This window comes from Callithrix jacchus, chromosome 4, assembly GCF_049354715.1.
Source record: "Callithrix jacchus isolate 240 chromosome 4, calJac240_pri, whole genome shotgun sequence".
Classification (NCBI taxonomy): Eukaryota; Metazoa; Chordata; class Mammalia; order Primates; family Cebidae; genus Callithrix; species Callithrix jacchus.
In genome coordinates, this window is record NC_133505.1 from 110,741,888 (window position 1) to 110,762,177 (window position 20,290).

Below are 20,290 nucleotides of genomic sequence, written 5' to 3' on the forward strand. Positions count from 1 at the left end.
TAAGCAGACATAAAAAGTAGGGGAGAAATGTAGAGGCAGCAAACACAGTTCAATTTATCATCTACAACAGAGGTTTTCAAACTGTCCACTGAAGAGAGGAAATGCAGAAATTTGGGCAAGTGACAAGGCTTCCCCCAACCTCAACAACATGCTTTCCTTCTCTCCCTACAATTTCCATTGTCCTCCCATCCAAAGACAGTGGAAAGTAGAGCTTTATAAAATATTTGCTTTAAAGTAACTCCTAGACAATGGACATAAGGGTGATCTTTAAGTGTTCAGCATCTTCCTAAAGGACTTTTAAAAACATTTTAACTTGAAAAGGGGATGGAAAGGTGGGGGTAGGATAAAAATTAAACCTTTCCTTGAAGCAGTCTTGATAGTAGTATTCGTTCTCAGTATGGGGGAAAAAAGATAATGGTAGAAAAGAATTATAAGACTAGGATATTTCCCCCCCTAAAGTTACCAAACACAACTGATTATAGGATACCAAGCTGCCTTTCTGTGAAAGCATAAAAGATATAAACAGAGCACAGGCATAAATATGGATACCAGCCAGACTTCCAAATGAGCACCAGCATTCAAAGGTGTTTTTTTCCGGGAACAATTTGTACCTAGTTCCAGATGTTTTCCCTTCCAGAAAATAGCAAACCCTGCTTAGCATCCATTTCACTGGTGTATGCAATGGGTACTTTAAATCCTGTCTGCTGCACCGTGGCTCACTGTTATTACAGTCAATGCCTCACCTACACCTGTACTGTATATACTGATGCTGAAAGAACCCATTCAGATAAATTACCGACTGGCAGAAGATGAGCTGATAAGAAGAGTATCATTATTTTGCAAAATGGTCAATACAGGGTGCTATAAAATAAAAATATAACCAAGGGATCCTTCAGAGATGTAGCAAATTTGATGGTAGAGGAGCAGGTGAATAATGTGCCTCTGGAGGCAGTGAACTCTTCTTTCCCTGCACTGTCTGTGACATGTATGACAATGTTATGCTGCTGGAAGTGTCCAGCCACCAGGGTTAACCGGCCCATAAATTGTTGGGCAGTAGAATGCCAATAGCCTGATATATGGATTACTAAAAAGAGCACCAGGGACATAAACTAGGAAAATACTCAGATAGATTTTGAGGCTTCTGTTGCTAATTCAGCAACTAAACAAGAAGAAGATTAACTATCACTAAAGCCACCATTTCTAAAGTACTTACTATGTTCCAAGCACTGGGCTTACATACATTCCCTTACTTGACCCATAAGGAACACTCCTATAAGAAGGAAATTATTATTTCCATTTTATGGACATGGATACTGAGCCTCAGAACAGAGAAATAACTTGCCCGAGCTAGTGCATGGCCAAAATTATGTATTAAAATTAGTACTACTTGATTCCAAAACATATGCTCTTAACCACTTGCTCCCCTGAGTCTCATATTCAGAATAATTGGAAGATAAAAATTCCAATCTCTTAGAAGGCAAATAAATGCAGTTGCCAATATAAGTTTTTTTAAAAAACTTTTCAAAAACCCAACGATAGAACTAAATCTCACTGACTTAAACTAAAATACGAAGCAAACTCATTTTTGTGAATTTTGCATTATACTTTTGGCATCATTAATGTCGGCAAAGACAAGTTGACTAGACACCTTTCAGAGAAGACCCACACACACATGCAGATTTTGCGTATAAATCATAAAGCACACCTAATGGAAACACAAAGTAACTTTCTAAATTTTCTCTCTGTTTGTAGATCTTACATATTTAAAAAGGAAGTAGTGATCTTTAGCCAATATGGTGTAAGTCTTACATTCACAAAGTGGTAATACTATCCTAAAGAACTGGGCAATTTGTAACAATTATTTAAGTTTGTTTAATTTATCAGACATATAGATGGATAGCTGGTGGGTGGGTGGGTGGATGGATGGATGGATGCATGGATGGATGGATGATGATAGATAATAGATAGAAGGATAGACAGGTAGGTAAGTAGATAGATAGGTAAGTAGGTAGGTAGGTAGATAGATAGATAGATAGATGACAGACACATAGATCTAAACATATAACATTTGAAAGGAATTTTTATTTACAAGCAAACATCAATATTTTAGATCCCTAACAGTTACCTTTTCCTAATTCCCCAACACAAAATTTATCTTCCAAATTTTGTGCCAAGACAGGGAAAAGCCAACTGTATTTAGTTCAATCGTTTCCAATCGGTGCTATAACAAATTACTACACTAAAACAACACAAATTTATCATCTTACAGTTCTGGAGAGCAGAAGTCAGAAATTAGTTTTATAATCTGAAATCAAGGTATTAGAAGAACTGCCCTCCTTCTGGAAGCTCGGGTTTTTCCAGCCTAGAGAAACTGCCTACATCCATGGCTTTTTCTTCCATCTTCAAAGCACATCACTTTAACCTCTCCTTCCACCACATTGCCTCCTCTGGCTCTGATCCTCTTGCCTTCCTTTTAAGAAATCTTATTATTACACTGATAATCCGGGATAATCTTCCTATCTAAAGATCCTTATCTGAATCACATCTGCAAAGCCCCTTTTGCCAAGTAAAATGATATATTCAAAGCCAGACGTGGTGGCTCACACCTGTAATCCTAGCACTTTGAGAGTCTGGGCCAGGAGGATCACTTGAACTCAGGAGTTTGAGGCCTGCCTAAACAACATGACAAAACCCCATCTGTACAAAAATTACAAAAAAAAAAAAAAGGTTAGTCAGGGATGGTGGTGAGCATCTATACTCCCAGCTACTTGGTGGGTCAAGGCAGTTGGAATACTTCAGCCCAGGAGGTCAAGGCTGCAGTTAGCCAAGATCATGCCACTGCACTCCAGCCTTGGTGACTAACTGAGACCCTGTCTCAAAAAAAAAAAAAGAAGAACAAGTTCTGGGGATTAGGATTAGGAAATGAATACTTGGGGTGGGGAGGACCATTACTCTGTCTACCACTATCTTTCCATAAGTGGATTGCCATAGCTTGCTGGGGAAGGATCTTCTTTTCCTAAGGTGGTAACTTATTACTAATCATAAAGGTAGCCAAAGGAATCTAGATAGAGAGCATTCCTAGAATGTATCTCATATATTCACTGCATTTGGTGATCTCAGCCAATTTCATAGTCTTAAATACCATGTATATGCCAAGGATTCCAAAAATACCTCTCCAGATCAAACTCATCTATCCAGACGCCTACTAAATACACCCACTTGGATATCTAATAGGCAAGTCTGACTCAACATGTCTAAAATTGAGCTCCTGATTCCCAAGCCTACTTCTCGCAGTCTTCCCCACACCCCTTAATGGCAACACTATCTTTACAGTTGTTCAGGCCAAAAACCTCGGAATTATCCTTGACTCCTTTCTTACTTTCATACCCTTTATCTAATCCATCAGTAAATCCTGCCAGCACCCCATTTAAAATGTATCCAGAATCTTGTATCTCTTCACCACCACACCACCACATTGGTCCAAGCCACTATCACTTCTCTTCTGGAATTTTGCAATAACCTGTGAACTGTTCATCTTCTTTTCACCCTTTCCCTCTACAGTATATTCTCAACATAGCAGCCAGCCTGATCTTGATAAAACCTGGTGCTGTGGGGCCTCACCCAGATTCCTCCTTTCAGAACTGAGGCACTCACTACCCTAGCAGCCAAAAGCATTGGCTTTCAATGGCTTACATTTGAATCCCCTTCTGGGAATTGTCCTCACTCAAAGGGAGCTGCCTCCTGAAGTTTATGCCCTTTTCTGAAGTGTAAACAATGACTGGTTAATGTGATGATACAAAAGCTCCATCCCTTTGCCTCAATTTGGGACAACTCTGAAGGGCCCTGCTGCTTCCAGGATTCCCTGTGGATCAGTGGAAGCCTCTGTTGCCACAGAATTCCATTTCACCTTCTCCCTGCATTCCATCCTGTGCTCTCACTCCCTCAGAGGTGTTGCTCTTAAGAATATTCCCAAAATAAATCTACTGCCTGCAATGATACATCTCAGAGTCTGTTTCCAGGAGGACTCAACTGAAGACACTAAAATCAAATCATGTTATTGCTGTGGTCAGAACTCTCCAGTGACTCTCCATTTCAAATAAAATTTCATGTCCTCGCAGTGTCCTAAAGGTCCTAAGTGAAGTCACCCTTTTACCCTCATCTCCTGCACTCTTGCCCCAATCTCAATGGACACTTCTTCCATTAGCAGCTCTCTCTTTTTTGAATGCTCTTCCCCACATATCCACAGTTTATTCACCCCTCAGTCTTTGCTCAAATGCTGTTTGCCCAAAGAAGCCTTTCCTAACCACCCTAAGGCCTTAGACCTGCCATACCCCATATCTATGTTGTTTTTCTGCATAGCACTTACCGTCTAATATACAGTATAATACACTTATTTACTATGTTTATTATCTTTCTCCTCTCACTATGAGAATTTTCTTTTTGTCTCTTTTATCCTCCATGCTTGGAGCAGTGCCTGGAACATGGCCTTCAAAATACTTAATAAATGAATGAATGAATGAGTGCCAGCTGTGTGTCAGAAACCTCCCTGGGCACATTTATGTATAACATCTCATGTAACACAACTCCTCCAGGAGAGAAATATTATAATATCCATTTTCTGACTGAGAAAACAGACTCAGATAATCACATGAGATTATCACACAGTTAAAGAGGGATAGAGCCCAGGTATAAAACCCCTGTTCGTCCAACTCAAAGCCATATTCTCACAGAGACTCCCCTATTTCAGCTAAACTACTCTCTTTTCAAACAAATCTAATCTAAACTGGGAAAACAAGTCTAAGGAAGAAGTGGATAATGAGTGACATAGAAATCATGATCTTCATCATTTCATAAAATGTACACATATTCACTGTTACTGTAGATGCTCTAAGATGAGTTTACAACTTGTAGCTTTGCAGTAACTGCTGATCTGTCTGCCCAAAACCAAAAGAAACATATTAACATGTGGTAACTACTTGCAGACACAGAGATCTTACCAAAAGCTAATTGCATTGTTAGTTGTATTTGGACCAGTAGGGGGGCAGTCAAGGGGTGTATGTGTTGACAGACAACAAAAGTCTGGGTTTTACATCTGAGTTAATGGAAGAAAATAATTCACTGTCTTCCACTTAGCAAAAGAAAGCTTTATAAAGGAAGTGGGATTATAAGAACTTTCTGAACTCCACAGAGGAGGAAGTTTGGCAAGTTGACACTATGGTCTTATTCAGTGCTCAACACCCATTAACTTCAGAGAGAACTTCTAGTCTGGATCAGCCAGGCAGGATGCAATGCAAATGGGAAATGAACCTGACCCCACCACAAAAGCCTTTAGCTTCACACACATGTGAGGCTGATGGAATCCACTGGCATAAAAGGAAGGTGAGAACACTCTAAATTGGCTTTTACCATCTAAGGATGTTCACATACAAAGTATGCATTGTGGCCACTAATGAAAGACATGTGTTAGAGTAGCTACACATTGCAACTCACAGAAAACTAATGACATGAAACAGCCACCGTGCCTCTATGCTGACCCCTGTAACACCTCAGGACCAACTTGTAACAGGCAGAGCTAAGCCAATTTATCACTGAATTATGCATCATTTAATAAACACGGGTGTGACTCAACCTGCCATGCAGGAGTGCTAAAAGCTTGAAGAAATGGCCACCAACACTCCCTGTCTTCCTTTTTCAAAGCTCATCTTTAACCCTTCAGTAATTGATGGACTGATTGAAGCAAAAGTCTAGGATAGTCTGACCAGGGTTCCTGGGGTTATTTACTTGAAAATTACTACTCTTGCAGGATTAACTCCTGTTTCTGTAACTCAACGGAGTGTGAATGAAGTGAAAATGGAGGCGTTCTCTTTTTTGAACCACGACCGGCATCCTGAAATTGTAGTTCAAAGTATGCTTTCATAACCCAAAAGCCAGGTGATGATTTTACTAGTGTCATTTACAGTCATCATCAAAACCTATTTTAATTTAAATAAAAATTAATCCTGGGGCTTTTAGGTTCTGCCAATAGTTTTACATTTTCAAGGGGAAAAAATCCTGATAATTTCATCATTGTCATAGAAACAGAAAAATCAACACATTACAGAAAAACGTTTCATGAGGACTGAGAATAAGGACATCCATATCAAGTTAGACACATTGGAGATAATTGATTTAGCAAAAATTCAGCTAGAATCCAACAAATTATAGGAATTTCTACCATTGGTCCCATGCAAAAGCTTTTTAGTAATAATCAGAGGACATAGTTAGATATGCTCTAGAAAGTGAAGGAACTTCTCAAAATCTTTCCTTATTTTATTTCCTTACTTGGAATTATATTCTTTTTATGATAACAAATTTATACCACTGTAGAAGCATTTTAGTCCCTTGAAATTTTATAAAACTTTTTTTCTTGATGGTATACCAAGGATCATGTTTCTCTTTAAATGAACAAAAAAAGTAGATGCAGTCAAAATGCATTTTGTTATTAAGTTCAGCAACCATAGATTATGTTGAAGACTGAAGCACTTGTAATGCTCCTTCATCTGGGAAGACATTCCATTAAAAATTTGCCCATTATGCTTTTGCATTTCATTCCTTCTTTTTTTTCCACCAAGGTAATGAAAGCATCAAGAGTCCCTGAAATATTGCATAAAGAAAAATCGAAAAAAGCATTTACAGCCCAGAAAACTGTTACTAATCATTAGGGGCTTGTCACCATCTTTTTATTAACCTTTATTTTTCTTGAACTATGTTATTATTTAAGAAGATTCAGACCATGAAAAATATCTGAGAAAAGAGATAGACACTGATCTAAGCACTTTAAGGGTATTAACTCAATTTGTACTCACAACAACCTTGTGATAAAGGTCCTATTATTATCCCCATCTCAGAGCTGAAGAAACCAAGGGACAGAGAGTTATAGTAATTCACCCAAGGTCAATAGCTCTAAGTGGTGGAGGCCAGATTCCAATCAGGGCCATCATACTCTGGAACCCATGTACTTCCCCATGCCTAACTGTCTCAAGAAAGGCAGCGAGGAAAACCTAATACTTTCATCTTAATAATAAATCAAAAAGAAATTCTTCAGTCTCTGTGTACTCGATTAAGTTCCCCAAAAAAGAGATTACACATTTCAGAGCATTTCTCTCAAGTGAAATAATGTCTGTCCTAAATTCACTTCAGAATTTTGTACAAATGTGAAGTATTCTTTTTCTAGGGTAAAGGTGGTTTGTTTCCATTAAGAAGAAAAATAATAATAATGAGAGGGGCCAGGATGAGAAATGCAATATTTCAGCTTCATTACTTTCAAGGCTGGCTATCATGTTTTAAAATTACTACATCACAGAGTCTCAAATACAGATGGTTTTGACCATTTTCATCCCAACCATATTTGGGGGGTAAGCAAGATGCAAATTAGAAGGCAGCCAGAAAAAAAAGGCACATTCTTTTACAAAAATTGATTGAATCTTAAGCTAATAATTCTAAGATTCTAGTATCTACTTTTTTATATCTTAAAAAGGCAGCAAAAAGTTAAAAGGAAACAGAAAACAAGTCTGGTAACTGTAAGGGTCCTCTTTCTTCACTCTGCCCTACTCCATATGATTCAGCCGATTGTTTCTTTTCCATTTCTGGATGTTTGACCACAGGGCAGCTTTAGTTTTCATTTGTCATTATTTCAAACAACTTTACACATCTCTTAAGCATTTTGATTGTTTAAATGGAAAATTTGAAATCAATATCTTCAGAGACACTTGAGAAATTCAAAGGGGAAAAAAAAAGCCCAAAACTAATTTCTAAAACTGAGATTTCATAAAAAATTCCAGAGTGGAATAACTAAGTAGAGTCTACCAAACAAGTAGAGAGTTGATTATCAACTGTAATAAATACTACTTCCTTTGCATATTTTGCCATTACTACAGTGCATAAAAACAAATATGTGCACATGCACGTGAGTGCACACACACACACACAACGTTTTCCTTTAGAAAGAATCTGCCTTTGGAAAAAATCGGCAAAAGGCCTATTGAAGGCCTTGGATCACGGGGGGAGGTTCTCTAGGTTCAAGTTTGTTGTCTGCAGAGAACCCAGAAGTGATATCTGTGAGAACAATCTCTCTCCAAGGTGCTGGAGGCCTGCAGCCGTCTGTTCTTTATTTTCCTTCTCAGATAAAATATGGTGTGCATCACACTTTGCAGGAGATAAATTAGTGTTGACTGGTTTATATTGTCTGGCAGAGTTAGAGGGATATTTGAAAGTAAATGCACTATTTAATTCTCTAGAGGACTTCTGAATCGTTTGGAGAATTTTGGTAGTATAAACACGAGAGCCTTTGAATACAACTGTGATAAAAGTAATTTCGAATAACATTGGGGTGGCTTAGAGCCATCTCTTATTACCTAGATCACTTTAAAACAAATCTTGACAATGATCAGCAATGATACATTATGAGTGGCATGTCAACAGAGCCCCAAATGTGAGACATCAACCGTGAGCTAACACTCCTCTGATACTTACCATTTAAAGATAGTTCATTATGGCCTCCAACTGCCCATAAAGACCCATTTTTCAAAATATTATTATTATTTAATTGTAAGTGTGGCAATAGGCTCCAGGTTTTTATGTATGCCCTGAAGCTATCACTAAAATATTTCAGATAAGGTAAAAGCATGTACCTGTGTAAATGATAATCATAATACCTTGGCAGAGTACAGAAGCAAGTTAAAAAAATAGATAAAGCCGAACTGTGCATGGGGGCTCTGGTAATTGGAAGAGTCAATGGCTATATGATTCAAGAAAATAGTCTCCCTCGAGAAGGAGACTGATTGTCCTGCATTTATACAGCAGCTAACCAACACTAAGCAGACTTTCCTTTGCATATTATTGGTGCCAGCCCGATGAGGCAGAAAATTGCATCGTGTCATTTAATTTCCCAATCTTTGTTTTCATTGTATTAATCTTTTGGCTTTGCTTCACTTTATAATTTGAAGGCTCAGCAAGAAGCAAACCAAATGGAAATTCAGCTTACTTTCATGTCTAGCTGAATGTGTTTGGTGCAGTTTCCAAAAGTTTAATTCTACGTAATACTGTCCATGAATAATAATAAGCTGCTTCTGCATGCAGACTTATTAGTGTTTATTAAGGGTTGCCTTAAAGTTTCTGGGAAATGTGCCCAAAAGTCAGTCTCCAAAACATGATTAACAAATTGGTTACAGAAGGAGAACAGATAATTTTTTAAAACAGAAGTATATCATCCTGTTGAGAAAGAAAAACTAAAACCCTCAAAAACTGACTTAAGTGAGCTTTTCTTTCTCCCTACTTTCCTTCCCACTTTCTTTTCTTTTTGTGAAAAAAAAATCAATAAATCTGAAACAATGCGGAGAACTCGGATTTCAGGAAGCTATGCAAGAAGTTGGTATCTTGAAATACAAATTAATAAGGCATCCTGTTTTGGGGGTGAAGCGTGACAGCACTGTGCAATGCAGAGCCTAAAACTGTTTGGATTTTGCAATCAGATTGATCTGGCTTCATATCCTGCCATCTCTACTTGCCTGCTGTGTGTCTTTTGGTAAGGTATTTCACCTCTCCAAGTCTCACTGCCCCATCTGTAAAATAGAGTAGGAGTGTCTGACAAGGATGTTAGGAAAGCAAATGTGAAATGCATGTAGACACCCGGCACTGCGCCTGGTACTTAGAATGCCCTTGACGAGGGACATGAGACATTGCTAGGGGGACTACTTGCTGTTGCTGTCACTGTCCTCAGTGTCTACTCAACAATATGTAAAGGAAGGAGTATAAAATATCAGTCAGGTTTCTTTCCTATGCCACAATAACTCTGTTGTCACCAAGATTGCATTTTGGAATGCTGAGCTTTGGAGATGGGGTTTTCTTTGTCCTTCTGACTTCCATTATTTGTAATAACTACAAACTTGAAATATATAACTGATATCAAAACTGGAATATACCTAATACATAACATTTTCATTGCCACAAATGAACCTACCCACTTCACCAAAGATATTGAATTATTGATTCTTCTGTGTTTGTAGGTTCATCTAAAACATGGTTTATAATGAAGCATAAATAACAAAGAGATAGCCAAGGAGGAATATGTGAAATCCATCTGAAATAGACAATGGGACCACTTAGAGTCTCAGATCTTACAATTGTTAAGCCCTTCTTCAAGGCAATATTTTAGCAAGCGCAGTGAATCTTACGAACATGGGTTAGAAAAAAATGTACGGAGAAATACACTGCACTTCCTCAGATAAAAACAAGGTTCAGCTGGAACTCTCTTTCTCCTTAAAATTGTCTTTCTTCCCTGATCACCAACTCCTTTTATAGATCTTGATTCATGTGATGCACTAGCCTTGTGGAATAAGAAGGGCAGGTATTATTGACTCCAGTCAAAACATGAGAAAAACAGATAATTAAGGAGGTTATGTGACATGTCCAAAGCAATCTCAACGCTTAGCAACTTAAAACTTCTGCCATCTCGATTCAAGAAAAATACAATGATTCAAGAAACAGCCTTAGTATCCATAGATATGAACCAGTAAAGGCTACTTTTTAAAGAAGAACATTAATTTTTATTTGTTTGTTTTAATAGGCTATATCATTCTTAGAGGAGATATAGGTGAGATTTTTCTATGTTTACTTTTGTTAACTTTCCTTTAAAAAACTCATGGTGGCATCAAATTATTTCTTTCTAGTTCAAAAGATAGGAAACCCTTTTTCCTGATTTTCCTCAGATTCCTATCATGCTGTTTGTGCCAACCAACCCATTACAAATTGCAGAAATGACATCCCCCCTTCATCTGAGCTCCCCAGGCATCCACAAATAGCAACTGAAAGTCCTTAGGCCTCCTGTGACTTAGCCTTCACTTTCCCAAGAGTGCCTGGAAACAATGTCAAATTACAAGAATCTGCACTCCTAGTCAGCTCAAAATACCTGCTAGGTTTGTTACTATACATCCTTTTCAAAGTGAGTCATCACTGCGATAAAATGAATTGGTCTTATATAAATGTCAATTTGGGGTTATATTTCTCAAGAAACTCAACCTGTTTCTAATATCTTGTTTGAAATCAGAGGATGGATGAGCTTCTGTCATACCATATGACATGGTATAAATTTAGCCAGCCTATTTTTTACCCAACAGTAGAGGTGCTTTAGGAAGTTAATTACCAGCACTTTGTGCTAACTGACAAGCAACCTCTCAGCTTCCAGTTACCATGAATGTTATTCCAAATAGTTAATCATGGAGCAAATACAGATAAGGTGGAAGTATGCATACATCATCAGGACAAGCAGATTATATATTTTAAAAAACTAGATCATTATGAACTCTAAAGCTAATGTTTAAGGCGATTCTTTAATGTTATTGCCAATTGCCTTTTCAACTCTTTTTTTCAGTTTTTTAAGTGTTCAGGTATCTTTTTATTGGCTCAATTCATTTCCTATTAGTCTTGGAATTTAACAAGACTTCATGGCAAAGAAGGTCTGGAAGAGAACTTATTACCTTTCCCTCAGGGTAATGAGTCCCATATGGAATAAAGGAATAATACCAACTTCCAAAAGACAAAAGTCATTAGGGTCAACAGAGGGTTAATGTGATTTTTAATAAGAGGCCCATTATAGTTCTCAGGACCCATAATGTTGGTACCAGAATGGGCATCTATTGAAAGGAATCAGAGTGGTTCTTTCGTTATCCTCCACTAAAGATAAGGTAGCATCTTTCTTCCTAAAGTCTCAGATTTTTCTCAGGGAACTATATATTACCTATCATCCCTTTTCTTGTAAATAAACAAAACAATTATCAAGGTCATTTTTCCTAAAATATTTTCACTAATTAAAGCAAAACCTTCATTCAGTTGTTCATTAGGAAATGAATTTGAATTTGGAATTAAATGGCTCTAGTGTTAAAAGTAGTAACATAAAATCAACATCTTATATACTTTTATGTCAGTTATATATGCATTTAATACACAAAGAAATATTTCTCCCACCATAGGTATTGCTAAACATCCATGCTTCATCTAGAGCCTTCTCTGAAAAATACCAAGTTTGGGAATAAAAAAAATGGGGGCAAAAGTGACAATACAATTCGAGTAATTCAGGAAACTAAAAATGATTTCCAACATTGAAATTGCATAAGAAAACAAAGATTGTCATTTGGAAAGTCCTATGGAAGGGAAAGATAGAAGGAAAGAACAGCTTTATTAAGGATGATAGGCTAGTTTTGGAGTTGGGAGACAAGGGCTTGGACTCCATCTCTGTCTCTAACCAGAAGAGTGACTTCGGCCAAGTCATTTCACTTCTGTGAATTTCCACTTCCTTGCCTGTGAGACGCTGGACATAGTCCGGGACAGAAAATAGATTTCACCTGACATCCCACTGATAGTAAACTAATAGTGGCAGCCTGGAGGACTGTGTTTCAATCATCAAATTGAATCCAGATACAGCCAGAAAGAGTGTTGTGTAATGCCAAATGTGGGTGAAGGGGAGAAAGGAAGCAAAACACACTGCCTTGTGTGTACCTATGCAACTGTCTTGCATGTTCTGCACATGTACCCCAAAACCTAAAATGCAATAAAAAAAAAAGAATGTTGTGTTCAATTAGCAATGTCTGCGGTGGAAGCGGGAAGTGGGAACATTGCCACACAAATTTACCATCACCAGATTAAATGATTCTTAAAGTTATCTTTCACAATAACATTCTGTGATTCTATTAACTATAACATACAAGAGATTTTTTTTTCTTGTCCAGGATTTTGACCTACCACAAATGGTTAAATGTCTCTCTCAAATCATAGCAGAATGTCTAAGCCACTAAATTTGGAGATATCGAACAGGATGACATCCAACTTGTCAAAAATGAGACTCAAAGAAAATGTATAGTGAAAGTTGGCCACAGGGCCTGAAGATTCCCTATGATTCTAATAAATGTCTAGATGGAAAAGAACACTGTTACTCCTACTTGCCCTCCTTCGCAGGCTAACAGGCACACACCTAATTAACTCTGCATAATAAGAAAATTGCTCAAGTTGGTGACACTGTCTCTAAGAAAGATCTATTTCTCCACAATCCAATGACATAGCAATAATCATTGTTTATAATGAATTATGAAGACTGAATAATACTGATTAAAGTATCACCAACATCAAGGTTTACCAATAAGCTGATTTACAAGATAATATTTCATATCATGTGCTGTAATATTATTTATCAATGTTTAATAAGCACTTTATGACTTTTGGCAAGCAAATGAGAAATGGATTACCATAGAGAGGTGATGAAATATTTATAATGCACAATAGCTACTATTACACAGTTGCTGTTCAAGAACTATTAATAGTAAATTGAATGGAAATATAATACTGTAATGGATGTGGAAGTGTTCAATCGGCCATTTGTAATGAAATATGAAAGTGTTTAAGGAGGGTAAATACATTTGTAATGGTTTTTGATTAGCTATAACTGTATGCGATTCAACCATCCATTATGAACAGTGTACAGACATTATGTTGACTTATAATATTTATAATAAAATTGACAGCCTTGAAGAAGTTTTTTAAGAATCCTTGCATGATGATGGATATGTTCATTAGTTAGATTGTGGTAATTATTTCACAATGCATATGCACACCCAAACATCTCATTGTATATCTTAAATATATATTATTTTTATTGGTCAGTTATACCTCACTAAGGCTGGGGAAAGAAGATTCCTTACTTGTATTATTAATTTTCAATAATTAAATCTGTATCATTGCTTTGGAAAAAAAATTCTTCCTCATAACCAACTTTCCTAAAAATTTAAACTTGTGTTTCTTTAATAATTGGTCCTTATTTATGATTAGTGGTACTGTTGTTCTTCATTTTTTTAAATCATAAATTTGACCTCTGTTTTTGCTCATATAAGACTTTCTGTTTACAGAAAATAGGCCAAAAACAACAAATAAATATCTATATAGATATAGGTACAATATATATCTCCACTATGCTATGAATACACAAATTATATTGGAACATTTTCTCAAAAATTAAGACAATTATATAGAATCATCAAAAGTTCCAGTCTCCCTGTGTTGTTTAATACAATTGCCATAAATGTAACTCAAACAACCCCTACTCACTAATTAATTCATTCCTTAACAAACACTTCACACCCCTGCTTGACACCCAGCAATGGCTTTCTGGTTGCCTGGGATATAGACAACAGTCCATACTCAGTCCACAGAGCCTGACAAAGCTCCTGCCAGCCTTGTATCCTCACTCCTCACCCCCCAATTCCGGCTCTATGAACTCCAGCTGCACCTGCCTTCTTTCTGTGCCTCAAAGAAAGTCTATCTTGCTCTGTCTCAGGTGCTTTCCATATATTCTCTCTGCCTGAAACACCTCTCTGGCCCAGCCATCTTAATAATGTATGCAATTGTCACATGTCTAACTCTTCCACTAGAATGTCAACTCCATGAAGGCAGGGACTGCATACCTTTTATGTACTATCTCCAGCCTTAGGACAGTACCTTGCACATAACAATGCTTAATGAGTATTAGTTGATTCAGCAATAAATTAATGAATATATAAACAAAAGGCCATTCACAGTATCAGGTATCAAGAGGAGATGAACACGGCAGACCTCCTGACCTGTCAGTATCGGAAGGCATCCTAATATTACATCATTAAATACAAATTTGGTTTGATGGAAACCAATTGTGATAGTATAATCAAAATAGTAGTCACAATTTCAGGGATTTGGTTTTTAGGTTTGTAGCATGTTCCTACTAGCAGATTGCAGCTCAGAACTACTGACTTTTTCACCGAGCTTACCCATTTATTAACTACCCTGTTCTCTGCTCTGCTTTGATATGTAAGCCTAGGTCAGGATCTGGCCTATTTTCTCTATCCTTGACTCTGTTAATACTAAAATTTCACTCTCTAAAGGTAAGCAATCCAGTACAAATCAATATTCTTGATTATACTTTACTTCTGCTTTCAACTGGGCAAGCAAACAACAACAAAAAAAAACCAGCACACATAAACTTAAGAAAGTAACCATCAGGATTCTCCAGAGAAACAGAACCCTTGAAGGAGAAAGAGAGAGAGAAGGGACTGGCCAGTCCAAAATCTGTAGGCAGGCTGGCAAGCTAGAAATTCAGGGAAGATTTCTATATTACAATCTCGAGGCAGAATTCTTCTCCAAGAAACCTCAGTTTTTGCTCTAAGACTTTCCATTGATTGGATGAGACCCACCCACATTAACCAGGATAATCTTCTTTACTTAAAGTCGAATGATTGCAAATATGAATCACACCTACAAAACACCTTCACAGCATCACGTACACGAATGTGTAACCAAACAACCAAGCAGCACAGCCTAGCCAGTCTGGTAGACGGTATTATTGAGTGAAAACATTCATTCTTTCCTACATCCAGTAAGAGAAATCAACTTTCCTGCTCTGTGATTTGAGAACATGACTTGCTTTGACAAGAGGGACATATGCTAATTCTGAGACACTTTTGTCCCTGTGCCCTTGTGGTTTGATTTGGCTCATTCTGGCTATCACTGTCATGAGAAAGGGTTTTTGTTCCAAACAGGGGCTTCTCCATTATCTTAGGTCCTAAAATGAATACAGTGTGTGGAGCAGACCCAAAGCTGACCACCAACCTGGATCAGAGCTGAAGCACAGAGCTAAGGCACTGACACATAGCCACTGACAGGTAACATGAGGAAAATAAACTCTGATTTATTTCTAAAACCATGGCGAGTTGAGGATTTTTTGATACACAGCAAAAGATCATTAATTCAAGACACTTTTGTGAAGCCTGACACATTTTGATTAGTATATGGCATTGCATCCAATCTATTTTTGCTGCCAATGATAAATTCACATTAGCTAAAGTGAGACTGATTCTTATCTGGATAGATACACAGCATGGTCTCTGTTGTAGAGATTTTTATGTTTCACAAAACATTATGTAAGTAGAACTACTTAACACTTATTTAGAACTTTTCATGTTTCAGACAATCTTCTGAGCCAAGCAGATACAAAGGTGAAATGTGACATAGTTTTTCCTTTGGAAGCCAGTAGACTAGTGGGGAAAGTGTACATGTCAACATGTAGAATAATGGGAGGTTGTTGTTAAATTCTGCCTTGTAAATTCTGGCTATGCCTTTCTACTATACAAAGCCTTCTTTGCATGCTTCAGGTGCTCTGCATCCTGACAGATGCACCCTGATGTAGTCCTTCTATTGACTCCTGGGAAAGATCCATACTCTTAAAACTAACATCTGTTTATCCATCTAATCATTTAAACAGAAAAATGGCTTTGTCAAAAGAACCCAACTGAATGAATAAAATACAATCACGACTCAGAATCCCACCTTTCCTCCTAGTCTATAAGTCCCTCATGAAATCCAAGTCTAAATGGCTTGTCCCAACATTCTAAGTTGTTCACACCTGTCCCAGCCAAGCTCTATAGCTTTATCTCCCACCAAGCCTGTACACGAGCCTCCCACCCTAGGCAAGCTCCTCACTGCTGCCAACTGTTGATTGGGCTGGTTATTGAAAAGCTTTGTCTCTCAGCCTCACCTCCACTCTTCTCAACTTGGCTTTGTAGCACTAGAATTGGGTTCTGCAAATCATATATCTGCCTTGAAAGGTGGGGCTTACCAAATTAGGGGAAGGACTGGGAGAGATAAAGAATCTTGCTTGTTCTTTCTAATTTGCTCCCTATTTCTGCCAGCATTCAAAGAGTACTTCAACCTCGAAGGGGCAATTCATTGGTTCTAATTGCAGTAGAATTTATAGTTTGCATTTTTTTCCCAGACTCCCAGAGCTAGCCTTATCATGCCCCCTCAGAGATACCAGCACAAGTCTCTCTTCTGAGATCCGATTTGCGGAATCACTCCTCCAAGCTTCTAAATTCTAGTAACCCCAATCTGTCTGGTTTCTCCAACCCTAGTGATGGTTGCTGCTTCCAGTGGCTATTGTTTCTGTGACACTACCTAGGCCCCGTTTTGCCTTTTCAGTTCTCTAACATCTGGTTGGCAATTCTTCATATTAAACTCTCTCTACTAAAAAAAGTGGTGTGCTTTAGGTTTCCTGACTGCATCCTGACAGATGCACCCTGATGTAGCACACCTACTCTTAATTCTTGATTTGGTCTTGATTTTGCTTTTTGCCATGTATTCACCAAAAGCCAAATATATGGTTACCATTCCTCTGTCCTTCAGGGCTTGACTCTAGTCATATCCCTCATGAAAACTCCTGCCTCAACTGTTCTCTCCTTCCTCTGAAGCCCAACAGTATCATTATCACAAGAATATATACCACCCTGTGGACTGCAATGTGAAGGACCAGAAAGAGACCTTGACTAGGGCTCAGAAAGTCTTGCTCAACAATCAGCTCTGCTACTCACTAGCCCTGTGAATTTGGGTCTTTCTCAGATTTAGATTTCTTACCTATAAGAATGGGTATTTGGGTTAACTAATCTCCAACCCCCTTATAATTCCAGAACTCTGAATTCTGAGTTTCCCATTGGTAAATTTTATCTTTCCAAGAAGATTTTAACTCCATTAAGGTCAAAAGCTTTGACAAAAACTCCCTGTAACCTCTGGTCACCCTGGCAGTTTTGTGAGCCAAGCATAGAGTGAATGATCCCAATCCTTTCTAACTAAAATTTCAGATTTATGTTGAAATTCTGTGTGAGCCAGAGGTTTCCAACAGATTCTGCCCATAGCATGATTTGTTTAGCCCGTGATAACTTTTTAGTAGTTGCCATGATTTTAATATTGCGATGTTTTATATCAAATCCAAAATGCATCCTTCAGATTTCACAGACGAGAAAATTTTTGACAAGGATGGAAAGGAAATTGTCCAACATCAAGGATTCAATCAAGGGAAAAATAGCCACTCAATTCTGAAGGCCTCTTTGATTTTGGGGTTCCTGAGCCTCTCTTGCTTCTGTAAAATTGACACCATGATTGGATGGGGTTGGAGGATAGGAAAGTCTAAATCTTAAACTACACTCTCTTTTGTCATTTTCCAAAGCCTCTCATTTGTCATCAGTGTACAGTAGGTTTTAATGTTCTAAACAATAAAACTGTCTTAAAATGTTTTCAATGAAGTGTTATTTTCAAGTAATTATAAATGATTGACATTCATTTCATTTGTATTGGCACTCATAATTCATAGAATTCACTGTGATTTTGAAGAAAACTGATACCAGGGATATTTGTTCTCTGTAACGTAAAATTAATAGCAGTTGCATGACTGGGGGAAACATTTTCCTGCTGTTTTCATAGTTATTAAAACTCCTGGACATATGCTATACTGTCCCCCTTGCCCACCTACCTTCCTGTAGCATTTGAAAGTGGTGGCTACTTTCTTCTTAAAATTCTGTCTTTTGTTGTTTTCTGCTTTGGAGTAATAACAGCAGCCACCATTTACTGAACACTTCCTATGAGCTATAGAACAGATTGATAAATGTTATCTGGATTAATACTTCAGAGAAGCTTTTAAAATGTTATCATCCCCAGTTGCCAGAGGCTGGGCAGAGTAATGGGGGTTGGAGGCTGGTAGGTGAAAGTAAGGATGGTTAATGGGTACGAAAAAATAGTTAAAATAAGACCTAGTATTTGATAGCACAACATGTGTCTAATAATTTAACTGCACATTTTAAAATAACTAAACTAGTATAATTGGATTGTTGGTAACACAAAGGATAAATGCTTGAGGGGATGGATACTCAATTTTTCATGATGTGATTATTACACATTGTATGCCTGTATCAAGACATCTCATGTATCCCATAAATATATATACCTACTATAAAGTAATCTCCCCATTTTACAGAGAAAAACACAGGAGGCTCAGAAACGATAAACAGATTACCATCGACGACATAGCTAGTATCTGGTGGTGTCAGTGTCCCTGAGCACTGAATGATACTGTCTCTCTTGGTTTTCTTTGTTCCTATATCTCCTCTATTTCTTAACCTCATTCACAGGCCCCTCTTACTCTAATGGATTCCAATATGTTGATGGTTCCTGGGTGTATTAGTCTTTACAAATTTTTTTTAATTTATTTATTTTACTTTAAGTGCATACTATATCTGGCATTTCTCCCCATGTTATCCCTCCCCACTCTCCCCTCCCTCCCCCCTCACTGTCTCACCCCTACCCCCGCAACTGCCTTCAGTGTGTGATGTTCTTCTCCCTGAGTCCATGTGTTCTCATTGTTCAACATCCACCTATGAGTGAGAACATACAGTGTTTGGCTTTCTGTTCTTGTGTCAGTTTGCTGAGAATGATGGTTTCCAGATTCATCCAAGTCCCTACAAAGGACACGAACTCATCATTTTTTATGGCTGCATAGTATTCCATGGTGTCTATGTACCACATTTTCTTTGTCCAGTCTATCATTGATGGGTATTTGGGTTGGTTCCATGTCTTTGCTATTGTATACAGGGCTGCAGTGAACATCCATGTGCATGTGTCTTTATAGTACAACGATTTATAGTTCTTTAGGTATATACCCAGTAATGGGATTGCTGGGTCAAATGGAATTTCTATTTCTAGATCATTGAGAAATCGTCACACTGTCTTCCACAATGGTTGAACTAATTTACACTCCCACCAACTATGTAAGAGTGTTCCTATTTCTCCACATCCTCTCTAGCATCTGTTGTCTCCCAATTTTTTCATGATCACCATTCTAACTGGCATGACATGACACCTCAATGTGGTTTTGATTTGCGTCTCTCTAATGACCAGTGATGATGAGCATTTTTTCATATGTTTATTGGCCTCATATATTTCTTCTTTTGAAAAGTATCTGTTCATGTCCTTCACCCACTTTTGAATGGGGTTGTTTGTTGTTTTTTTTTTCTTGTATATCTGTTTTAGTTCTTTGTATATTCTGGATATTAGCCCCTTGTCAGGTGGGTAGATTGCAAATTTTTTTCCCATTCTGTTGGTTGCCGATTGATTCGCTCTAATGATGGTTTCTTTTGCTGTACAGAAGCTCTGGAGTTTAATTAGATCCCGTTTGTCTATCTTGGCTTTTATTGACATTGCTTTTGGTGTTTTAGTCATGAAGTCCTTGCCTATGCCTATGTCCTGGGCACAGTGGCTCATACCTGTAATCTTGGCACTTTGGGAGGCCAAGGCAGGCCTAAAGTCACCTGAAATCGGATGACTTCAAGACCAGCCTGGCCAACATGGTGAAACCCCATCTCTACTAAAAACACAAAACATTAGCCAAGCATGGTAGTACACACTTGTAGTCCCA